A 6,793-nucleotide genomic window follows, 5' to 3' on the forward strand; every position below is an offset into this window, starting at 1 on the left:
GAGACACGAGAAAAAACCCCAGGTCTCTGCTTGGTGCCATCCCAACGTGGAGGGTGTCCCAGGACACGGCGCGGGCAGCGCTACCCCCAGCCCCGCGGCCGCTGGAGCCGCCCCCGGTGCATGACACTGGGCAACACCAGCCTTGCTTCTCTTGATTCCTGTTACTTTTTGGTCCAACACCCTATCCGTGGTCTCTCCCAGGGAGCAGCGTTTGCCTAGAGCCAGGAAGAAGTGCTGCTTTGCCAATGAGGATGGATCCGTAGAAAAGCAGGAGGGGAGTCTGGGCTGTGTTGGGGTGTTGCTGGCGGCTGGGAGCTTCCCCAATGCCCCGGGCAAGCGCAGGGGTTGCAGCCAGGCAGGATGGGAGGCTCTGAGCACTTAACCATCAACCCAGGTACAGTAACCTGGACATCCTTCCCCTCAGGTGGAACCAAATGCTTTGGGGCATTAGAACAGGTTGGCAGGGCTCTCCTGAGAGCTCTATCCAGGTTTTGTGTGCTCAGAAGGTTTTGATAAATACCATAAGTGTCCGATGCTTATTGTTACTGTTGAGGTTCTGCTAGCCCAACTGGAACGTTTTTGGAGCAAGGTAGCAGCAAGGTCCTGCTCAAGTGGATATGGCAAAGAGCAGGACCCACTTCTGGGTCCGCGGGAGGGATTTGCAGGTAAAGTGCTGCCCTTCAGTGCTCTGTTCAAACCTAAGGGCTCTTGGCTTGGCTCAGCAGTGTCACGTCTCTGCAGGGATTTCGGGAGTCGCGCCCCTGTCAGTGCAGGTGAGGCGTGTGTGGGTTCATACATGGGGTGCAGTGCTCGGGGGCACCCTGAAGGAAAGGGAGATGCTAAGCATGATGTCAGGAATGAGCTGCCTAGCAAGCCTGATGTGAGCAGGATGCAAATCCCTCCTTGGGTTTTGCCTCCAAGCACATGTCCCTGCAAACAGGGAAAGTTGGGCAAATCTCCTCTCTTTGCCCTGAGCGATTTCTGGAAATGAACAGATGCTTTGGGCTGGTGCAGCCCCACTGCTGGAGGTCCCAGGCGTGAGCGTGGGCCCCGTTGGGCTGCACGGGTTGACAGACCGCACACGGGGACCCCTGTCCTGCAAAACGCAGCTGCGAACCTCGAGTGGTGGTTGGATCTTATGTGTGTTTGGGGGCTTTGGGTTTAGCTCCAGCCAGGTCCCTGGCTCTGTTCCCTGCTGCCAGGACAAGCAACAAATACACGAGCGTGTCTGCTTTGTCACAACCCCTGCTGCTGTTGGGTGACTGAGGGAAAGGGGCTGCAGGGGGCGAGGGGTGGGGGGTGGGGGGGAAAGAAATACTCCCTGCTCAAAAAGCATGATTTTTGGCTCTCAAAACTTCAGCCTTCCTACTAGCCGGCTTACACACTGTGTGGAAAGAAGCTCGTCCTCTCCAGCCGCCACCGTGGCACGTTCCTGAGCTGAGCCCTCCCTGCGTGGGAGAGCCTGCAGGACCTGCCGCGGCACGTGGCTGCTCCGGAGCGCGTGTGCCGGCCTGCTTTCGAGCGCTGGAAGATCTCGCATCACCTAGGTCTTCCTTCTTGGAAACAACCTGCTAATAGCCCAACGCCTTCCTCAGCTCTACAGCAGAGTGTGGGCTTAATTTGTATAATCAAGCCCTGCTGCCAAACGCTCTCATGAAGCAATCTTGTTGGAGAGTAGAAATACAGAGAGTGAATAATAACTCTTCTAACCTTGAGCAAATTGTTAGCCCTGTCTCAATATCCTTCGTAATGAACTCTGCACCAGACTTTTAATCTAAAGGCCTTACCTAATAAATAAGACGATGAAGGTGAATATCCCATGGTGTACATCCGGTTGCTAACACTGGAATCAGTGTTATTGTCATAATTAAAAAAAAAAAAAACAAAAACAACTTTGTTTTGAAGTTAATCTTGGAGGTGTAATTAGAAGTTTGGCTTGTTTTTGTTTTTGTTTTGTTTTGGGTTTTTTTTCACATTGTAACATTAATTATGGCTGAGTTTCATTCAGTTCTGTGTTCAGAAGTGCAGCACAGGTATTAGTCATGTGTCATCTGTAACATGGTACTACAGAATAGCCAATTTGTAAGAAAAGAGAACAAAATGGAAGGAAAAACGAAAAACCCACAAAAAAAGAAAATCTGAAAAAAAAAAAAGTGTAAGTCAAGTATTTTGTGGTATGTACAACACAAATTAATTTTACACAGAGAAAGATGTTTCTAGGAAAATGAAATTCTGATAATTCATACTATTTGTATGAAGAAATAAAAGCTCTATTTTACCAAGCGATGAACACGGTTGTATTCAGTGAACGCTGCGGAGGCGGGGGTGGCCTCCCCCCGAGGGTTTGGTAGCGCTGCCCCCCGAGACTTGCACGTCTGCCCCGTTCACGTCCGTGCAAGTGTGCTGGGAGCAGAGCCTGAACTCAGCGGGGTTTAATCGCACGCGTGAGCCCCCACCCAGCCCAGGGCTGTGTTTGGGAGCCGGGGGCTTCACCGGGTGAACCCGCGCGTGTTTTGCTCGGTCGGGCTGTGCGGGGGCTGATCTGGCCCATCGGATGCACCTTCAGCAAACACCACTTCAGGGAAGGAGACTGGGGAGATTGTCCTCAGCCCTGATGCAAAAGCTGAGTGGGCCTGGTGGTTGGTGAAACCGTCCTCCTGCGTCAGGGATGCTGGAGGAAAAATTCAGTCCTTTACAGCTGCTGGTGGGAAACCTTTCCAGTGCCAAGTTTCTTTTCAAAAGCGTTGTACTGGCAGTACTGATGCTGGTCCAAGGCTCTGGGGCCAGTGATTGCTATTGCTCCCTACACTGTCAACACTTTAAGATATAAAAATTCATTATCATTAAATTCAGAAGAGTCCCAGACCAGTGCTATACAAAGCAGCACCTAAAGAACATTACAGATTTATGTAATGTAGCAATTGCCACTTAAATAAGCTGAATTAAAATAATTTACTTGTTCTCAGCAAGTCTTGCATCTGGTGCGGAGTAATTGATGGGAGTCTTTCAGATTGCCTATTTTTCAGACACCTTCTAGAAAAGGAGTCAAAAGTAATCAAAAGATTTAATATAGTGATTTAAGAAGAGTTCGACCTGGAAACTCTCAGCTTGTCAGGATCATTATTAGCTGCTCCAAGCTCTGGCAATGCTTTAACTCTAGAGGTGCCTCATTTTTAAAATATACATACATAGATTTTACTTTAAAATTCCCATGTACCTTTTGAGCAGCACAACTGGATGTACTGGGAGCTGACCTCAGCTTGATGGAGATGAGCAACTCGTTACCTCATTCTCACCTCACCTTGATTGCATTCAAAACTAGGTGCTCCTCTGCTAATGCCCCAGCAGACAGCAATCCTGTAGGTACCCTGGGTCTGGGCTCAGACTGGTTTTTGCAGCAGCTCGTCAAGTGCTGTCTCTCATTCCTGTATTTTGTAAGAGCTACCCAGTTCTGGGGTGGAAAGAGTGTGGGTGCTTTTGCTTTGCAGGGGGACTGGTGCTGCAGAGAAGAGGGAAGGTAAGTCTTTATGGGGTTCAGCATCTGCCCTGTCTCTATCTCCCTGTAGGCTATCCCCAGTTGCACCTGAATTTACGCATACTGGGGATTCTTTCTCCAGTTTGGGCTGGGCCTCATTCTCAAGTGCTCTTTTGGCAAGATCATCTAGAAGATAAAAATAAGGGTGTCTGTGGTTTGAGATCACCTCCTGAACGTAGAGAAGTGGTTGCTCTGAAGAAGATGGCCTCAAGGATCTTCTAGTAGCTTTGGGAACTTCTGCTAAAGGAAGAAGCTCTTGAAGGAGAACGGTTTGGTGAAGAGGTAGGTGAGGCAGAAGCAGCCGATGAAAGGTTGCTGCTAATGATGGTGATAACTAAGGTGGCTTCACACTTTCTCTAGGTTGGTGGAAGAAAGGTGATGAGTTATTGCTTTAATCTAAAAATCAACTGGGTCTCCAGGCTGTGCAAACAAATGTGGCATTTCTAGTGAAAGTGCTTGGGGCCTGGTGCTGAGATAAGGTCCCAGAAGGGTGTCACCTTGCAAAGATTCAGATGCACAGATCAGGGAGGAATTCCCCTGAAAGGGAAAGGGCTGCTGCTGTGAGCACCTTCATGTGGCACCCCGGGAGGGTGGGGATCTCTTTGAGGAGGGTGAGGGAAGGCTCACGCAAGGGAGGAAAGAGCTGGGGTAGCCTGTAAGCACCGGGGAGAGAACTGGGGGGGGATCATCGAGGGCAAAAAGTGCTGCTAAAGCTCAGAGTTGAGTCCGTGCTAACAAGGCTATTGGAAAAGTTGGAGGCTTTTGTAGGTATCTCCATGTTTATTGGACTTTGAACCAAAATGATACATTTAAAATAAACTTGAAGTTTGAGAAAGGCCCCAGCAAAAACTGATTTCAGGAAGAAGTCATTCTTATGAGTGCTTTTTTTTTTTTTTTTTTTTCCTTTGGGATTGGTATACAGATGGTTGAGAGTTTGTGCTGCTGGCAGTCCCAGTTCCCTAACCACCAGGCTACTGCAATAGCAATTGCTTTGCTTCTCTTTCTAAGTTTTTGTTATTTTTTCCCCCTTCAAAAATCTTACTTAGCCACTAGATCTGTCCATTAGTAGTTTTATTTAAAGCCATACTTTATTATCCTCCAATTTCTCCCTGTGGTTAGGAACTATGGTGTTAACTCTTTTCCTAATGCATATATTTAAAAATGTAATAATACTGACTAATTAGTTATAAATCATTCAGACATTTCAATGCAAGGTAAGTGTTCAGCACAGTGATTAATGGTGTCTTTATTGGAGAGAGGAATTCCTCTGTCAAATGTTAGTGTTGGTAGCTTCAGCTGGGATAAAACCTCATGGCCATCACGAGTCCTCAGAGCTCTCTGTCAATCAAGATTTCCCCTTTTGCAGATTATAATTAATTTCATTAAAACACCTATTCCAGATCATTGCAGGGTCTGACACCCTCATTCACTAGGATGGGGCAACTGTTACCAAAGACCAAGTAGGTTCATTGATCTCACTGTTTCTAAACTGTTTGCTCTGAGTGCTGCTTTCCCTGATTTTTCCAGCAGACCCTGGTTCAGTCCTGCAGGAGTTTTAGATCTTAACTTCTGCCTCCACAATTTCCACCCCCCTCCCTCTGAGAAGGGGCTTACAAATAGGTTTGCAAGAATCAACCACTGTAACAATTCTGTTAAAAACTGAAGAGCACCCTCCAGGAATATTATTTGCAACTATTTATACAGTCAGCTATAACTGGGAGGCTTAATTTATGCTCATTAAGTCCTCTCAGGTGCTTGATGAGAAGCTCTGCAGCAGTGCTAAGTATTACTGGTTATTCAAGCTGCTTACAGCAATGAAGGCATCACCATTTGTCTTGGCTTGATCTTTTCCCATCCCACCAGGAGCTGGTAGGGAGGACATTGGCACCAGCTGTCCTCAGGAACAAAGTCTGATCTAGATATTGGGCTCTTGACAGAAATCACATGTTGTGCCCTGGTAGCAACCAAAGTTCTGAGCAAAAGAATGAAGTTTTAAAATAATATGCTCAAAAAATGGCTTGGCAGAGAAGATGCAACTGGCTGCTTTGACATCTAGGTTATTTAGCTGGGAATTTATGTGTCAAAAGCTTAAAAGCTTCACCAAAGAAAATTTAAGAAAGCACCATGTTTCCAACTAATTAAGTAATGTCAGCCAAATATAATTTATTTCTCACCATCACTCATGTCTACAGCAGAATTATCTCATTTTTGATTTCTAATGACTTTCTCTCTCTCATTAATCTGGCCATGAATTATTTTTATATAACTTTTTGGCACTGAAGCAAAGAAAATTTTTTTTTCTTTTTAATAAGAACAGCATCCCTAGATAATTCTGCATCACCCCTGAAAGGGGGGAGGGAGTCTAGCCTGGCTTTCATGGCACAATTCTAGCTTTCCCCCTGCCCAGGAACCCTGGTAGCCTCTGCTCCAGGTCTTCCCCGGGACCTCAGCTTGTCCTTCCTCCCTAAAGTCTCCCTTGTCCTTTCTTCTAATACCAAGTTAGTCATACAGGTTCTTTTTTGGTCTTTTATTTTAACCAAAAAAAAAGTTTTTCCTGCAGTTCTCAGGGAATTTTGCCATGTGCTTTTTTTTACAGAATATCGCTGTTTTTTCTCATAGATGCAGGCTATTGCAGAGATTTTAAATTTGGTTCCTCCACCTATCATCTGTGGCTCTGTCCCAGGCATGTGTGTCCTGGTTATTGGAAGTGTTAATTTTCCTGCTTTACTGCTTTGGTTCACATCTTGGTTTTTACTAATGGTGTGTTATCTGAAGCTCAGCCCTTTTCCAAGTCCCTGGAGCAGGCTCTGAGGATGCTCCCATACAGGAATTTCTTAGACTGGATCAAACATGTAGTTTGTATCCAGTCTTCCACCTCCAACCCCAGCTATCTCCAGGAGCGATGAACTGGAGATGAACCTTTCTCTTCTGCTTCTCATAGGTGAACAGGGGTGAATCTGTAATTTGGAGGTCCACGTACTGCCTGGGTTTTCTCTAGCAGTTCATCTGAGTCCATTCTCAGGTCAAGTCAGACCTTGGGTGTAACTTAAAGAGATAAGAAAATACCCCTTCTTATGAAACTTCTAGTCCCAGTTGCAGATCAAAGAAACTTGGGTAATTTAGAAAGGCATTCAACTATTGGGTGCTTTACATATATTGGCCTGAGCCTCCAAAAAATTCCTTTGTTTCCAACCACTGCAGAAGCAAAGCCTGGTACCCACAGTCACTGAGAGCATCTCCTGTGGGAGGAACTGTCGT

The sequence above is a fragment of the Tyto alba genome, unplaced genomic scaffold (assembly GCF_018691265.1).
Source record: "Tyto alba isolate M040663 unplaced genomic scaffold, T.alba_DEE_v4.0 Super-Scaffold_39, whole genome shotgun sequence".
NCBI classification, from domain to species: Eukaryota; Metazoa; Chordata; class Aves; order Strigiformes; family Tytonidae; genus Tyto; species Tyto alba.